Genomic DNA, 19,310 nt, shown 5'->3' with positions numbered 1-19,310 from the left:
ACCAAAAACCGCTGCAACAAATTGCCTGTGGCAAACTTCCAAATTCAGCTTCCACTCTCTGCAGCTTGTCTGCCAAAAACTGCCTGCAGCCTGCAATCTCGTGATCTGGGGATGACTGTGGTCAGTGACTCTGTCTCTTATCTGGTTCCAACCAGTTGTGTCTCCCTAGAACTCCCTAGAATTTCTCTTTTAAGTTACGAACTGTCTCAAAACAAAACAAGCTTTGGCACCAGAGTCTGTGCACCGAACAGAACATTCAACAAGTCATCTGTTCAGACACAGCTTGCACACGCTCCTCCACTGTCTCACAAACCGCAGACTCCATCACAGTAATTATAGAAAAATATGGTAAAATATCAAAGGAAAAGTGCTTATTCAGGGAAGAGCTAATTTCAGTGATTTAAGAAGGGACATAGTTCAGGTAGATTGGGTAAAGCAGTAATGGAGCGATGGAGGACAGTCAGGGAAGAGATAGTTCAGGTACAAACTAGGAATATTCCTTTGAAAAGAAAAGGTAGAACATCTACAACTAATGCACACTGGATGTCAAAGGAAATAAAAGTTAAAATAAAACAGAAAAGGGGGGCTTATGGCAAATATCAGGAGCAAGATTCATTTAATAAGCAGGAAGACTATGCAAAGTACAGGAGTGAATTTATAAAAAGTATTTAGGGGAGGCAAAGGGAGGTTATGAGGAAACATTAGCAGGCAACTTTAAATTGAACTCTAAAGCATTTTATAAACTTACAGGTGATGAAATTGAACATAGCTCAAAAACAGGTGTGAGGATTATGATGTATGATTCATGCTACCTACTTATTTAAAAAATTGCAGTGTGCAACCAGCACTCAATGTTGGATGCCAGAGCAGGGGTTGCAAAGTCATGACAGTCTGCACTACTTAAAACTAGCCTGCACTTCTTAAAGGGGAGCTGCATTGTGTATAGAGAAAGTGCTGGAAATTGTTTAGGAAGTGATTTTGACATGTAGAACATTAAGTCGTGAAACAGCATGGCAGAGAACAGACTGCAAGTTTTTCTGATGCTGCACTGGAGGCCTTTGTGCAGGAGAGGAGAGAGATGGCATCAATCCACAGAGGGCAAACCTCACAAAGGCAGTGGGAGCAAATAACTGTGATGGTCAATGCCAGGAGTCGAGCAAATAGTTGAATGACCTCACACGAGTGGTCAAGGTCAGTGAATGCATCTTCAAATGTCACAACCCACCAACTGCACCACTAGTCTCACACACTGCTCAATGTACCACACCCCCATCACTCACTTACCAATAACCTCTACCAATCATGACTCATACCTCACATCCATTGCTTCAACTCATCCACAGGCACTTAGCACTGCTGCAACCCTCACACCCACATCTCTCACACACTGCCAGCTCGTCAACCATGACAGCCATATCACCCAAACACATTGTACCACATTCACTGACACTCTTCCCTCTCTCTTGCATGATAAGTTAGCGCATAACCAGAGGCAGCAGGATCCAACATGCACAGGACAGACACAGTTGTATGTCCTTATTCCAATTGAACATAAGGTCTACTCCTGCTCCAATTTCATATGGCCCCTCGACCCTGCTACACCATTCAATACGATCATGGCTGATCTTCTGTCCCAACTCCACTTTCCCGCCTGTTCCTCATACCCCTTGATTCCCTGAGAGATTGAAATTCTACCTATCTCAGCCTTAAATATACTCAATGATGGAGCATTCACAACCCTCTGAGGTAGTGAATGACAAAGATTCACAATCCTCTGAGTGAAGAAATTTCTCCTCATCTCAATCCTAAATGATCAACCCCTTATCCTGAGACTGTGCCCCAGTGTTCTAGATTCCCCAGCCAGGGGAAATACCTCTGTGTCCAAACTATTAAGCCCCTTCAGAATCTTGTATGTTTCAATGAGATCACCTCCCATTCTTCTAAATTCTAGAGAATATAGACCCAATTTCTTCAGCCTGTCATCATAGGACACCTCTGTCATCCCAGGAACCAATCTATTGAACCTTGGCTGCACCGTCTCAATTGCAAGTCTATCCTCCCTTGAATATAGAGACCAAAATTGTATGCAGTACTCCGGATGTGGTCTCACCAAATCCCTGTACAATTGTAGCAAGACTTCCTTGTTCCTGTACTCCAATCCCCTTGCAATAAAGGCCAACATGCCATTTGCCTTCCTAATTGCTTGCTGTACCTGCATGCAGACTGTGTTCCTTGTAGAAGTACACCCAAGCCTCTCTGAACACCGACATTTAAAAGTACCAGGCCTTTTAAAATAATCTGTTTTTCTATTCTTACTACTAAGTGAATAACCTTACACTTCCCCACATTATACTCCATCTGCCACCTTAACCGTCCTATATCTTTTTGCAGCCTCTTTGTGTCCTCACAGCTTACAATCCCACTGATCTTTGTTTCATCAGCAAAACATGGATACATTCCTCTTGGTTTCTTCATCTAAGTCAAGAATATAGATTATAAATAGCTGAGACTCGTGTTCTGATCCTTGCGGTATTCCACTAGTCTCAGCCTGCCAGCTTGAAAATGCCCCATTTATGCCTACCCTTTACTTCCTGTCCAATAACCAATTCACTGTCCATGCCAATATATGACCCCCAATTCCATGAATCCTTATCTTGCATATTAACCTTTTGTGTGGCACCTTATTGGATGCCTTTGAAAATCCAAGTATATGACATCTACTGGTTCCCCTTTATCTACCTTCTCAGTTACATCCTAAAAAAACTCTAACAAATTTGTCAAAAATGTTTTCCCTTTCATCTGATCATACTGTGATATTCTAAGTGCATTGCTAAGACTTTCTTAATAATAGTCATGCAGTAAATGCTGGAATCTGTCAGGCTAATTGGCCTGTAGTTCCCTGTTTTCCCTCCCCCTCCTTTCTTGAATAGGGGTGTTACATTTGCTAACTTGCATTCTTCAGGGACTGTTCTAGAATCTAGGGAATTTTGGAAAATCATAACCATTGCATCCACTATCTTTGCAGCTACTTTTTTTTTTAGAAACCAAGGATGTAGGCCATTGGTTCCAGGGGATTGGTGGGCTGTTAGTCCTTTTATGTTTTTCCAGTACATTTTCTCTGCTGATATTAATTACTTTAAGTTCCTCGCTCTTATTAGCCCCTTGGTTACCCTCTATTTCTGATATGTAATTTGTGTCTTCTGCTGTGAAGACACACAATATTTGTTCTCTCTGCAGTTTTCTCTCTCCTTACAATAATTTCTCCAGTTTCTCACTTTTTTTATATCAAAGTGACTCCTGACAACGCAGAGCATGCGCAGAGCGATCGCGGAAATCATCAATGCGTGCAAACATTTGCCAGCTTGCCAGTATGAATGCTCGCATGCGTGAGCATGACGTCACCACGCAATGATGTCCTCACCCCTCAATAGCCATCTCCATTCACCCGAACGGTACCCTGCTCTCTCCCACCATCCCTGCTTCAATGGCCGCTTCACCGCTGCCTTCCCTCAGCCACTCGCTCAGCCGCCTGCTTCCCCCCTCCCTCAGCTACTCGCTTCCGCCCCACTGGCAGCTCTCCCCCACCCCGCACCCCTTCGGCCAGTCGCTCCAGGCGTCCCCACTTCCCCCCTCAGTCACTCTCTCCCGCCCTCGACACTTTCTGCACCCCCCCCCCCCCCACCCCCGGCCTCTTCCTCTCATCAGCCGCTCACTCCAGACCTCCTCACTGCTCCCCCCGCCCCTCCCCCCCCACCCCCCCACCCTGCTCTCCGACCAGTCGCTTGTCCACACGTTGCCCCGTCACCCCTTGTGGCCCGCCTTGCTTCTTCTGTCGGCATGGCGGGGAATGATTGAACATGGGAACGAGTGGCTGAGAGGAGGGAAGTGGCGTGGCCTGGAGTGAGCAGCCGGAGGGGGTGGGGGAAGCGGGGAGCAAGCGGCCGGATGCAATGGAGAGCGGTGAGGCCGGAGCGAGTGGTTAAGGGAAGGGTGTGGGGAGCGAGCGGCAAGAAGACGGGCGCAGGAGGGAGCAGCAAAGAGAAGCGTAATGGCAGGAGGAAGTGGGGGACTGTTGGGGCAATGGTGAAGGTGGCAATGGCGGCCATTGAAGGGATTTTCAGGTTGAATTTGTTTTTTGTGATAAATTGAGCAGCGCCATCTTTATTACTGGCAGCCGCCTGAGACGTCGCAGAGAGTGACGTTTGTGGACAAAGCTGCATTTGTGCATGTGCTAGTACTGCGCCACCTAGTGGCTGTGTTGTCAGCGAACACAGCCTTTTTATTTCCTTGTAGAAGTTCTTATTTATTTAGAGATACAGCACTGAAACAGGCCCTTCGGCCCACCGAGTCTGTGCCGACCAAGCACCACCCATTTATACTAACCCTACAGTAATCCCATATTCCCTATCACCTACCTACACTAGGGGCAATTTACAATGACCAATTTACCTATCACCTGCAAGTCTTTGGCGGTGGGAGGAAACCAGAGCACCCGGCGAAAACCCACGCGGTCACAGGGAGAACTATTATCTGTCTTTTTTATATTCCTGGCTAGTTTACTCTCATTTTGTACCATTCCTTTTTATCAACTTTTTGGTCACCCTTTGCTGGTTTCTAAAGCTCTCCCAATCCTCAGGCTTACTACTGTTCTTTGCAATATTATAAGCCTTTTCTTTTAATCTAATACTTCTTTAGTAATCCAGGGATAAATCTTTCTATCTGAGCTTTTTTGTTTTTGTCATGAAATGTATTTTTATTAAAAATTTTGAATCATTTCTTTAAATGTTTCCCACTGTTTGTTTACCACCATACCTTTTTAGTCTATTTACCTAATCACCTTCGCTAGCTCTCCCCTCATACCTGTGTAATTGGCTTTGCTTAAGTTTAAGATCCTTGTTTTGGACTTGAGTATGTCACACTCAAACTTAATATGGATTTCAGTTATATTATGATCATTCTTTCCAGCGGATCTTTTACAATGAGGTTACTAATTAACCCTTCCTCATTACTCAATACTCGATCTAAAATAGCTTTCTCCCTCGTTGGTTCCACAATGTATTGTTCCAGGAAACTGTCACTCCTCTGCCTTTTCCATTCTGTCTGTCTTTTTGAAATATTTATTTCCCAACCTTGGTCACCTTGCAACCATGTCTCTATAATGGCGATTATATTAAACCCATTTATCTCTATTTGTGCCGCTAGTTCGTCTGTCTTCTTATGAATGCTTTGTGCATTCAGATAAAGACCCTTTAATTGTATTTTCTTACCACTATTCTTTGCATGAACCATATTTACGGGAGGCAATGGTGTAGTGGTAATGTTACTAGACTAGTAACCCTAAGCTAATGCCCTGGGGACACGGCAGAAGATGAAATTTGAATTCAATTTATAAATCTGGAATTAAAAAGATGATCTAGTGGTGGCCATTGTTGATTGTTGTAAAAATTCATATGGTTCACTAATGCCCTTTAGGGAAGGAAATCTGCCGTCCTTACCTGGTCTGGCCGACATGTGACTCCAGACCCACAGCAATGTGGTTGACTCTTAAATGCCCTCTGAAATGGCCGAACAAGCCACTCAGTTGTAGTAAACTGCTACAAAGTCTAAGAGAAGAAACCTACACCCCAAGGACCGCAGCGGTTCAAGAAGACAGCTTGCCATCGCCTTCTCAAGGGTAATTAGGGATGGCAATAAATGCTGGCCTAGCCAGCGACACCCACATCCCCGAACGAATTAAAAAAAAAAATTGCTGATGCACTATTACCATTAAACTCTCTGTCCCTTCCTAACCTACTCTGCTTATCTTTATCCAAATCGCTACACTGCTTTATTGCCTTGACGTTTCATTTCAGTTTTCGAAATCTCCCTTCACCTGACCCCTCCCTCCCTTTAGTTTAAAGCCCTATCCACAGACCTAGTTACACGATTCACCAGGATGCTGATCCCAGGTGCCAGTGCCCCATGAATTGAAATCTCTTCTTCATGTACCACTCTTTCAGCCATGCATTTAATTCTCTAATCTGCTTGACCCTATGCCAGTTAGCGCGTGGCTCAGGTAACAGCCCAAAATTGTTGCCTTTGAGATTCTCCATTTTAATTTGGACCCTAACTTCTCAAACGCTTTCAGCAGAACGTCATTCCAAGTTTTTTTCTATGTCATTGGTTCCTACGTGGACGCCGACAAATGGATCCTCCCCCTCCCACTCCAAGTTTGTCTCCAGCTGTGAGAAGTAAACGTTCATTTGGAAAGGCATGGGCTAATCATGACCCTACTGTCTGGTTATCTGAAACCTTCTTTGGGAAGTTAGAAAACCCAAAGGATGGGTTAAACAGAACTTCCTTAGTTGAGGTTCAGCAAACCGACCCAGGGTTTAAAGAGTTAGCACAGACTGCCCAAACTGAAGCTGAAGCAGAGGGAGTCTCAGAGTGTTACTATTTAAAGAATGAGGTGCTGAATGAGGGAGTGGAGACCTCCTCACAGACCTGCAGACGAAGAGTGGTTCACCAGGTAACGGTGCCGCTGAAATACTGTAGGAAAATATTGAGAATAGCCCAGGAGCTTCCAATGGTTGGGCATGTCGGTATCAGAAAAACCCAAGCCTGCATCAGCCAGCACTTTCACTGGCCACAGCTCCACAAGGATGTGGTGAAGTTCTGGAAGACTTGCCACACGTGCCAGGTTGTGGAGAAGCCTCAACCTGCAATAAAACCTGCACCCCTAATTCCCATACCGGTTTTTGGGGAACCGTTCGGCAGAGTGCTGTGGATTGTGTGGGGCCTCTGCTAAAAACAAAAGGGCGTTACTAGTATCTTCTCACATTGTGGATGTGACCACTTGATTTCCAGAGGCTATCCCTCTAGGAACTATCTCTGCCAAGGTAGTGGTGGAGGGGCTAACCCAATTCTTCACCCGAAATGGGCTGCCTGCTGAGATCCAGTCGGATCAGGGTACAAATTTATGTCCTGTATTTTTCCAAAGGTCATGGATAATCTGGGCATAACTCAGCTAAAGCCTACCACCCACAGTCACAAGGGGCTTCGGAGCGGTACCACCAGACCCTAAAGACAATGATCAGGGCATACTGCTATGTGTGCCCCCATGACTGGGACAAGGGCTGGGATTTCTCCTGTTTGCCACCAGGGACTCACCCAATGAGTCCACTGGCTTCAGTCCTTTTGAATTAGTTTATGGACACGAGCTGAGAGGTCCCCTTAAACTAATCAAGGAGAGGATTTTGGGACACAGGGACGAATCTTCCCTGTTAGACTACATCTCCATGTTCCAACAATGGCTCATGAGAGCCTGTGCAGTGGCTCAGGAGCACCTAAAAAATCTCCCAGACAGCTATGAAAAGGCAGGCAGATAAACGAGCCAAGGCCAGAACATTTCAGCCCGGAGACCATGTGTTAGTGCTATTACCAATACAGGGAGAACCATTGCAAGCCCGGTTCAGTGGCCTGTACAGAGTGGTAAAGAGAATTAGCCAGGTGAATTATATAATTGACACCCCAGGTTGTAGGAAAAAGCAAAGGCTGTGCTACATCAATATGTTAAAACGGTATCACAGCCGGGAAGGGGACAAACAAGCACAACTCTGTCAGGCAGTAAGGAAAGAGGAGAGCGAAAGGAAAAGTGAGGCCGGGTTAGAGGGAGGCCCGGAGGATTCTCAAATCAAACCTCCGATTGTCCGCTTAGCTAACACTGAAATGCTAGGGAAATTAGACACTGTACTCTCCTATTTAAATGCAGAACAGAGAGAAGACCGAACAAGGCTGCTTACAGTGTTTAAGGGGAACCCTGTCTCGGTTCTGGGAGGGAGGGGAAGGGGTGAGAGCAGAAGTGCGGGGAATGGTTGAGGGCCCTGTCAACCATAGTGGGGTGGGGGGAGGAATCCTCGGTTGAGGAAAAAGGAAGACATATCAGAAGCGCTGTTGTGGAAGGTTGTATCATCAGATTAGATGCGTCGGAGATGGAGAAACTGGGAGAATGGAGTGGAGTTTGTACAGGGGGCAGGGTGTGAGGATGTGCAGTTGAGGTAGCTGTGAGGGTCAGTGGGCTTATAATGAATATTAGTCGACGGCCTGTTGGATGGAGTTGAAGGAGCAATTGTTCAAACAAGGTAATTCCTGACAACGCAGCGGCCCACTGACGTCATCAGACTGCGCCAAGCTGTGCACATGTGCAACGGGCTCCTGCTCTCTGTGCATGCGCGGCGTTCCGCCTTGCCAATACTGGTTGGGGCTTGTGCGGAAAACATCATCGTATAACGCGTGCGTCATCATGTAACGTGCCTCATCGGCCTTCACGCATGCGCTTTATGCATACTGCAACGCTATTGGGTATTCATGCATGCGTAAACCTTTGGCGCGAGTTTCTGAAAGTGGAAGGAGGAGAGGTTTTGTTGCGGTTGTTTGTTGTATTTTCTGGCATTTCATTGGAAAGGGGAGAGTTCTCTTGTGATTTCATTGGAAAGGGGAGAATTCTCTTGTGATTTCATTGGAAAGGGGAGAATTCTCTTGTGATTTCATTGGAAAGGGGAGAATTCTCTTGTGATTTCATTGGAAAGGGGAGAGTTCTCTTGCGATTTCATTGGAAAGGGGAGAGTTCTCTTGTGATTTCATTGGAAAGGGGAGAGTTCTCTTGCGATTTCATTGGAAAGGGGAGAGTTCTCTTGCGATTTCATTGGAAAGGGGAGAGTTCTCTTGCGATTTCATTGGAAAGGGGAGAGTTCTCTTGCGATTTCATTGGAAAGGGGAGAGTTCTCTTGCAGCCATAGTCATTTTGGAGATTTCAATTTTCTTCATTTTTATTGGAAAGAGGAGATTGCTTGAAAGTAAGTTGACTGCTGTTGTTTGCTCTGAGATGCGTCCCATTTCCAGGCCAGTGCACTACACTAAAATCCCTTCCCATTGTCTGGGGCTGTGTGCAGGCAGTACATGTGCTCCATTCCAGCGCACTGCAGTAAAATCCCTTTCTTTATTTCTTTTCATGTAAAACATGCCCTCGAGAAAACAATCCTTGAGACTTAAGGACGGCATTCAAGCAACAGAGGCAGTGCAGGACAAGACACAAGGATGTGCTGTGCAACTGGTTCATGTTGCTGAGCTTGTCACGATGTGGAAAGGAACCTTGCATTTAGGGATGATGTGGACATTGGGATGCATGATCTGCACTTCAGATTCTGGTGACTTTGCCTTCTTCACATGGACAATATAGTAGTGGAATAGAGAGCCAAATGTTCATTCATTGCAAGGCTCTCCAGGAGCAATCTCTTCAGTTCTGCATAGCAGAGACTCAGCCTGTCGGTTTCACAGGAATGCTCGCAACACAGAACTCATGTAACCACACACGGCAGTGCCTCTAATGCCTCATGTACTTAATAAAATTACTCAATAATTAAACATGGAATTGTTGAGGTTAATTTGTGAATATTATTCCCTACTTTGCAACTGTGCTTCAGATATTTCAAATGTGGTCGGGGGTGGGGGGTTGTTGCGAAGAGGAGGGAGTTAAAATCAGAACTGCCTGAAGAGGGTATGCAAAAGACAGGCACCAGATACCTGGAATACCTGCCGTACAGTTGAGAAGTAGGGGAGTGAGTGGCTGGATAGGGGACTCTGAACCTGGAGGGAGTGGCCTGATGGGGTGCTGTGAACCTGGAGGGAGTGGCTGGATGGCCGGAGCTGCACACCCTCCATAATTCTGTGACGTTTCAGCGCCCCTGCTCTCTCTGGCCATTTGCACTCCTTTGCCCCCACCCTCGCTCTCTCCAGCCACGCACTCCACGCTCCACTCTCCACCCCCCGCCTGATCTCTCCCTGCTTACCCCCACTCTCTCTGGCCACTCGCTTCCCTCCCGCACCGCGCCAGCCTAAGAAGCAAGGTGGGAGTCTCGAGGTGTGACGGGGCGATGTAGGAGCACGTGGCTGAGAGGATGGAAGTGGCGCAGCCTAGTGCTAGCGTCTCGATGGATGGACTGTGATGAACTGTCATCTAGCAACAGGGAATGAACCTCGTGGGCTTTTCCAGTTAGCTTGCCTTGTAGTAAAAGAGGCCAGATCTCAGCTGGCCATTTTAGCTGCCTTGCCAGTTTCTCAAAGGACAGAAAAAATGTTTCTATATCCTCCTCCTCATTGAATTTTGGAATTAGTTGAGGGAATTTTAACAATTTTGTACCCAGCCCTGAATTACGCTCCTCCATATTGGTCATGCTTTCACTGGGGTTACTCTGTCGCCCCCCTAGTTAACCCAAGCCATTTCAGCTCTCTTTCTTTGCATTCTTTCTGGAATATTCTTTCTCTCTCTTCCTCCTCTCTCTCTCTCGTTCCTTTTCCTGTCTCTCTCTCCTCTCTTTCTTTCTCTTCACGTTCCTTCTGGAAGGCTTTCTCTTTTTCCCTGTCCTGTCTCTCTCTTTCCCTGTCTTCTAATTCAAGTTTCCTTTGTTCCAATTGTATATTTGCTGGCAGTACCCTGCCTGGGTCTACTTCTAACTCTGTTTCTGCTTCTTCAGATTCAAGGGAAAAATGGTTGGCCACGAGCCATAGGAGTGCAGACTTCCTCGCCTTGCCATGTACAGTGATCCCACACTGCTCAGCCATTTTCATCATCTCCTCCATAGACAGTGCTTTTAACTTATTCCAAGTTACTTCACCCTGGCTTGGGGAGCCACTCGCTTCAGTTGCAGACATGTTAGTATTCAATCACACACAACCACAAGAAAACCTGTATTGAAATATTGCTCTTTTTTGCTTGGGAACTATTTGGCGTCCCATCTCCAATTTCTCGTTTGTCTGTGGGTCAATTCCGGATGCTATCACCCAAGTTTCTGTTATGACCCAGTGAGAAAAGTGTCTAGGGGTCCCTCTCAGCCTTCACCTTGTCTTACCATAACAGAGTTTTATTTTTAAACACTCAATGTTTTTAGCTCCGCCTCGGTGAATCCTTGTTCACCACTTTCCAATTATAAGACAAAGAAACCAGCACAAACAGGCTTTCTTAGGTTTAAAGAAGAAAAGTTGTAATTTATTAAACTTAAACTCTAATTTGGTTGACGCTTACGGATGCACGGCGCGCCCACGCTAGCATGCATAAGCAATACACGTGCAAATAGAGCCAGAAAAGAGCAGAATAAAAATAAAATGAAAAAGTTTGAGGCAATATCTGAAGAGTTTTTGTTACGGTTCTTCTAGCTCCCTGTAGAATCCTTGGTTGTAGGTAGATCTTGCTTTTCGTTGGGGCCCAGTATTCTTCTTAAACCTTGTTTGCTGTAGGAGACTTTTTCTCTCTTGGGATTCATGTGTCTTCAGTGGATTCAGAGGCTTGTGAGAAAGCGATGGGAGCAAACAGGAGAGATCTTCAGTCCAGGAGCAAACAGTCTTTCTGAGTTCAAACTCTCTGTGGCTAGTTCAAAAGCAAATTCTAGAACAGCCAGTTAGTCATGTGACCAGCTGGTCTAACCAGTCCTGGCACTTGTGGATTGTATCCTCCTTAGCAGACCCTGGAATGCGCTTCCTCACCTTCGATGTCTGTTAGTATATAAATGTTTTTTTCCAGCCATGGCTGATCTGTCTAACAAGTCATTTCCTTGCTCCAACAACAGTTGTTCATGACAAAATTGATGTGCCTCATTCTTGGCAGGTAGAGGCCTAGCGTGACACAATGTTATCATTTATTGCAAGGGGAATGATAAATAAAAGCAGAGATGTTTTGCTACAGTTGTACAGAACATTGGTGAGACCACATCTAGAGTATTGTGTACAGTTTTGGTCTCTTTCCTTAAGAAAGGATATAATTGCATTGGAAGCAGTTCAGAGATGGTCCACCGCTGATTCCTGGGATGAAGGGTTATCTTATGAGGAAAGGTTGGACAGTTTGTGTCTGTATTCATTGGAGTTTAGAAGGATGAGAGGTGATCTTATTGAAACATACAAGATCCTGAGGGGACTTGACAGGGTGGATATTGAAAGGATGTTTCCCCTCGTGGGGAGATTAAAACTAGGAGGCACAGTTTTAAAAAAGGCGTCACCATTTAAGACAAGGAGGAGTGGAGTGGAGTCCACAAACAGATCAGCCGTGATCTTATAGAACGGCGGAACAGGTTCGAGGGGCTGAATAGCCTACTCCTGCTCCTAGTATGTATGTTTGTATATTCATATGTAGGTTGAGGTCAGTATGCCAGCCAACAATAGCACTACCCTTGTCAGCAGGTTTGATCACAATGTTGGTTTTAAACTTGAGAGAACAGAATGGAGCAAGTTTAGAGGGAGACCGGTTAGAGCGAGTGAGGGAAGCGGAGAAATTAAGATAGCCAATGTCACGCTGACAGTTCTCAATGAAAAGATCAAGAGCAGGTAAGAGGCCAGAGGGGAGGATCCAGCTGGAAGAAGAATCCTGGAGGTGGGTGAATGGGTTCGCTTGTGGGGGGGAGGACTCCAGGCCTAAGAAGTGAGCCCGGAGGCGAAGGTGATGGAAGGAGAGCTCAACGTCACGCTGAGTGTGAAATTCATTGAGGTGGGGGCATAAGGGGATAAAACTGAGTTCTTTGCGAAGTACAGATCACTTGGCATCAAAGAGGGAAGGTCAGAGGGTACAGGGTCAGATTAGGAGAAGAGATGGGGTCAGAGGGAAGTGAAGGGGAAGAAAGATCTGGAGAGGCACTGGTTCCCATGAGCTGCTGGAGCTTGTGTTCCGTAACACCTGAAAGGAAGAGAAAAAGGTTTTTGGTAATGCATCGGATAAGATGCGGTATGAAACAGTTTTGAAAGAGGGTGAGTGATTACTGTTGGAGAGAGAGGTCGCGTATGTACATGTGCTGGATCTCGGGATGCGGCGAGAACAGCAGTCCGAGGAACGTTGTATTCTCGGAGACACCTGTAATCCTGGGTGGATTCAAAACATAAAGGATGGAAGTTCAGTTGGAATCCACGTGGAATAAGTCGGAGCCGAAGACGTGGCTGTGAAAACGAGTTTTGGTAGACACCTTATCAAATACCAGGAGGGAAATGGAAAGCAATGAAGGTGAACAAGGTAAAAGAGACAATTGGAAATCCCGTCATAGAGAGGAGCAAAGCTTCTTCGAGGTAGGCATTCCTGGAAGAGAAGTGGCAGTGAGTTGAACACTAATAAGTAAAAGAAAAATACTGCGGATACAGATTGGGTGACCACTTTGCTGAACACCTCCGCTCAGTCTGCAAGTATGACCCCGAGCTGCCGGTTGCTTGCCATTTTAATGTACCACCCTGCTCCCATGCCAACATTTCTGTCCTTGGCCTGCTACAGTGTTCCAGTGAACCTCAACGCAAGCTCGAGGAACAACACCTCGTCTTCCGATTAGGCACTCTACAGTCTTCTGGACTCAAAATTGTGATCAATAATTTTGGAGTATGACAGCCTTTTTGTTTTATTTTATTTTTGTTTAACCATGTGCCGGTCTTAATCTTTGGTTTTCAGGTTTTTGCTTTTGGAGGAGCTGTTCATTATTCTGCCATTAACACTCTCTCTCTGGACAACTATGAGCGCTCCCTTTGCCTTTGTTCTGTGGCATAATTGTCATTTAATCTCCTGCCCTCTGCCCTATCACACACTTTCCCTTTTATCATTCTTCCTCCCCCTCCCCCTTTTCACTTGCTCAAAGCGTATTGTTACGGCCAGTTGAGGAGGGGATCTCGGGATCTCAGGCTACCTCTTGCCCTCCCTCTTATTTGACCACAACAGGTTTATTCCTTTTAAACAGTGGTTGTGTCTACCACCTCCATGAATGTTTTACCTTTTTCCTTTACTGTAATTGTGAAAAAAACAATCGTTCAGGTTTTCTTGAGTTTAAACAAGAACGAGGTAAGTTTATTATATTTAACACTCTAACCTGATTTAAGAATACTAAAAATATGCTACACATTCATACGAGAATCTCACACACACACTCACTCACACACACACACACACACACACACACACACACACACACACACACACACACACACACACACAAATAGATGACAGGAGGGAAAATAGATTTCATAGAAACATAGAAAGTTGAAGGCACAAAAAGGGGCCATTTGGCCCATTGTGTCTGTGCTGGCCAAAAAATGATCCACCTATTCTAATTTCACCTTTCAGCATTTCATCTGTAACCCTGCAGATTCCGGCACTTGAGGTGCATATCCAGACTCCTTTTGAATGAATTGAGGGTCTCTGCCTCAACTACCCTTACAGGCAGTGAGTTCCAGACCCCCACCACCCTCTGGGTGAAAAAGTTTTTCCTCAGCTCCCCTCTAATATTTCTACCAATCACTTTAAATCTATGCCCCCTTGTCACTGACCTCTCTGCAAAGGTGAATAGACCCTTCACCTCCACTCTATCCAGGCCCCTCAAAATTTTGTACAATTCTATCAGATTTCCCCTCAGCCTTCTCTGTTCCAAGGAGAACAACCTCAGCCTATCCAATCTTTCCTCAGAGTTGCATTTTTCCTGTCTCGGCAACATCCTTGTAAATCTCCTCTGTACCCTCTCTAGTGCATTTGCATCCTTTCTGTAATGAGGTGACCAGAACTACACACAGTACTCAAGTTGTGGCCTAACCAATGAGTTATACAGTTCCAGCATAACCTCCCTGCTCTTATATTCTATACCTCGGCTAATAAAAGGAAGGATTCCATATGCCTTCTCAACCACATTATCGACCTGTCCTGCTACATTCGGGAACCTGTGGACATTCACTCCAAGCTCCCTCACTTCCTCTACACTTCTCAGTATTTTCCCATTAATCGTGTATTCCTTTGCCTTGTTTGACCTCCCCAAATGCATCACCTCACACTTCTTGAATTCAAGTTGAATTCCATTTGCCACTTTTCTGCCCATCTGACCAGACCATCAGTATCTTCTTTCAGCTATCCTCTTCGCTCTCTACCACATGGCCAATCTTTGTGTCGCCTGCTGACTTTTTGATCATGCCCCTACATTTACGTCCAAATCGTTAATAGATACCGCAACAGGCAGGGGACCCAGTACTGAGCCCTGCGGAACCCCACTGCCGTGCAGTCGCTAAACACCCGTCAACAACTACCCTATGTTTCCTGCAACTGAGTGGTTGGATTAAAGTCCAGAATAATTAGAATTTAAATACAGTCTGTAAAGTGGATGATCCAGTTGTCCTCAGCTGAAGCTGTATTCTTGAAGTTCTTGTTTAGTCAAAGTGCATTTTGGGGGGGCTTGCTTTGCTCAGGGGTTTTCTGAAGGCAGAATCTGTAGTTGGCGCTCTCCCCCAGGTTGCTGGCTGTAGCGGTCTGTAGGCTTGGAGGGTCCGCCAGTCACAGACGGTTTTCAAACTTGATGTTTTCTGAGGAGAGAGAGAGGGGGAAGCACACAGCTTTCTGCTGCTGCACACTCAGTTACTGCTTATCTTCTGTCTGTGTAACAAAACTTCTTGTTTCTTCAGAAAAGGACAGACAAATGGTTTTCTCAATGCCCTTTGTTTTAATAAAGTTTTCTGGAACTTTCTAATGAGATTCAAGGTTCCACATGCCTCAGGATCTCAATTCACACTTGGAGGGCTTGGCTCTTTCAAAGTTAGTGTGTGAGGATTACCTTGACTGTTGTGCTAATGAAGCCATTTTTGATAATTCGATCACTTGGAGCAAGCCATTGTCCTGTCTGAGCTTCTTGTTAGACTTTCTTTCTCCAGTTCAGTCTCCTGGTATTTCAGATATAAATTGCAGAGGCCATCTTGGCTGTTAGCTTTTTATAAGTTACTGTCGGATTTTTTCCCCAGTAAAAGTCCAATGTAAGTTACCAACTGATGAAATTAATATTTCCCATCTGGCATTTAGGGTTTTCTTGACACTATTACATTTCTAACATTGGCCAGTTCTTATGAAAGGCTGCAGACTTGAAACAGTAACTATTTCGCTCTCGCAGATGCTGCCAGACTTGCTGAGTGTTTCTAGCACTTTCTGTTTCTGTGTTAGAGAATGGGCTATTTAGATCTGGTATTGTGCAGTGAGAAAGGGCTAATTAATAATCTCATTGTAAAGGAGCCTCTAGGGAAGAGTGAGCATAATATGATAAAATTTTTCATTATGTTTGAAAGTGATGTAATTCAATCTGAAACTAGGATCTTAAATCGAAACAAAGGAAACTACGAAGGTATGAGGGGCAAGTTGGCACTGGTAGATTGTGAAACTACATTAAAAGGTATGATGGTAGACAGGCAATGGCTAGTATTTAAAGAATTAATACATAGTTTACAACAACTTTCCATTCCTTTCAGGCACACAAACCCAATAGGAAAGATGATCAACAAGAGAAGTTGAAGATTGTATTAGATCAAAGGAAGAGGCTTATAAAGTTGCCCAAAAAAGTAGCAAGCCTAAAGATTGGGAGCATTTTAGAATTCCGCAAAGAAGTACCAAGAAACTGATAGAGAAAATAGAACATGAAAGTAAACTAGCGAGAAACATAAAAACGACTGTAAAAGCTTCTATAGGTATGTAAAAATGAAAAGGTTAGCAAAGACAAATGTGGGCCCATTACAGGCAGAGACTGGGGAATTTATAATGGGGATTAAGGAAATGGCAGAGAAAATAAACAAATACTTGTGTCTGACTTCATGGAGGAAACAAAATACAAAAGAACCAAGAGACTCACGAGAATGAGGAACTGAAAGAAATTAGTATCAGTAAAAAAGTAGTACTGGACAAATTAATAGGACTGAAAGTTGGTGAATCCCCTGAACCTGATGATCTACATCCCAAATCGTTGAAAGAGTTGCCGGCAGAGATCGTGGATGCGTCGGTGATCATCATCCAAAATTCGATAGATTCTGGAACAGTTCCTGAAGATTGGAAGGTAGCAAATGTAACCCCACTATTTAAGAAAGGAGGGAGAGAAAAAACGGGGTACTACAAACCTGTTAGCCTGCCATCAGTAGTCGGGAAAATGTTAGAATTTATTCTAAAGGATGTTATAGAGTCATAGAGAGATACAGCATTGAAACAGGCCCATCGGCCCACCAAGTCTGTGCCAACCATCAATGACTCATTTATACTAATCCTATATTAATCCCATATTCCTACCACATCCCCACCTTCCCTCAATTCTCCTACCACCTACCTATACTAGGGGCAATTTACAATGGCCGATTTACCCATCAACCTGCAAGTCTTTGGCTGTGTGAGGAAACCGGAGCACCCGGCGGAAACCCATGCAGTCACAGGGAGAACTTGCAAACTCCACACAGGCAGTACCCAGAATTGAACCCGGGTCACTGGAGCTGTGAGGCTGTGGTGCTAACCACTGTGCCGCCCAAAATCCAGTTATAACTGGATACTTAGAAAATAATGGGAGGATTGGGCAGAGTCAAGATGGATTTATGAAAAGGATGTTTGACAAACCTGTTCGAGTTTTCTAGGATGTAACTAGCAGAAAAGATAAGGGGTAGCCAGTGGATGTGGTGTATTTGGATTTTCAGAAGGCTTTCGATAAGATCTCACACAGGATGTTAGTAAGCAAATTTAGAATACATAGGATTGAAAGTAATATACTGGAATGGATTGAGAATTGGTTAATGGAATAAGTTGGAATAAATGGGTCTTCTCAGGGTGGCAGGCTGTGACTCGTGGGGTACTGCAAGGATCAGTGCTTGGGACCCGGCTATTCATGATCTATATCAATGATTTGGATGTGGGGACCAAATGTAACATTTCCAAGTTTGTTGATGACACAAAACTAGGTGGGAATGTGAATTGTGAGGAGGATGCGAAGAGGTTTCAAGAGATTTAGACAGGCTAAGTGAATGGGCAAGAACATGGTAGATGGAATATAATGTGGATAAATGTGAAGTTCTCCACTTTGGTAGAAAAACAGAAATGTAGAGTAAGTCTTAAATGGTGAGAGATTGGGAAGAGTTGATGTCCAAAGAGACCTGAGTGTCCTTGTTCATAAGTCATTGAAACCTAGTATGCAGGTGCGGCAAGCAATTAGGAAGGCAAATGGTATGTTGGCCTTTATTGAAGTCTTGCTGCAATTGTGAGACTGCACCTGGAGTACTGTGTGCTGTTTTGGTCTCCTTTCCTAAGGAGGGAGTGCAATGAAGGTTCACCAGACTGATTCCTGGGATGGTGGGATTGTCCTATGAGGAGAGATTGAGGAGACTGGGCCTGTATTCTCTAGAGTTTAGAAGACTGAGAGGTGATCTCATTGAGGCACACAAAATTCTTACAGGGCTCGACAGGGTTGATGCAAGAAGGATGTTTCCCCTGGCTGGATGGGGTCTAGAACCAGGGTCAGAATAAGGGGTAGGCCATTTAGGACTGAAAACAGCAGGAATATCTTGACTCAGAGGGTGGTAAATCTGTGGAATTCTCTACCCCAGAGGGCAGTGGAGACTCAGTTATTGAGTATATACAAAGCAGAGATTGATAGATTTTTAGATATTAAAGATATCAAGGGATGGGAATAGTGCGGGAAAATGGCTGATCCTCCATGATCTAATTGAATGGCGGAGCAGGCTGAGAGGCCAAATGGCCTACTCCTGCTCCTATTTCTATGTTCCTGTGTCCATGATTATATATGGTCCTGTCCATTTCACATCAAATGAGTGTTTTTTGGGGGCATAGTCCCACAACATCACATGATCTTCTACATCATGTTCAAGTGGGTTTACTTTTCTGTCAAAATATTTCTTAATTTTGTTCCATGATTTGCCTGTGTTTCTTGCCACCAGTTTGTTTACTTCGGTTAAGTGCTCAATCAAATTCTGTAGCTATTTCTGATTGTATGACTGTAATGTTAAAGGAGTGTTCTCTCCAAAAGTCAAGTATCCTGGGATTTTCGTTTGCCATCCGGTCATGGCCTCATATGGATTTACACCTGTGGACTTATGTGGAACAGATGGTGTTGCCATTAGGCACAGCAGAAGCATATCTGCCCATTTACTGGGGTGTTCTTTGCATAACTTATTCAGTATAATTTTTATGGTTCTATTTCCTCTCTGCATGATCCCTGAGGCCTGCAGGTGGTGGGTTATGTGCAATTTATGCTGAATCTGCAGCAATTGCTGTAGAGCTTTAAAAACCTCCCCTGGACCTTGGTCGCTGTTCACTTGGAGTAGTATTCCCCACCTTCCCCACCTACAGAGCACCTCACTGAGCAAGATACAGACATGCTTGCATGCCTTATTATCCCTGGTAGGAAATGTCTTTATCCATTTAGTGAATTGATTGACTACTGCCAAGGTATATTCATAGCTTCCCTGAACTTTAGTGAATGGGCCTATAAAATCAATTTGCAGGTGCATCCAGGAACCATCTGGGG

The sequence above is a fragment of the Heterodontus francisci genome, chromosome 16 (genome assembly GCF_036365525.1).
Source record: "Heterodontus francisci isolate sHetFra1 chromosome 16, sHetFra1.hap1, whole genome shotgun sequence".
NCBI classification, from domain to species: domain Eukaryota; kingdom Metazoa; phylum Chordata; class Chondrichthyes; order Heterodontiformes; family Heterodontidae; genus Heterodontus; species Heterodontus francisci.
The sequence above is the reverse complement of the archived record's forward strand: the minus strand, read 5'-3'. Positions refer to the sequence as shown.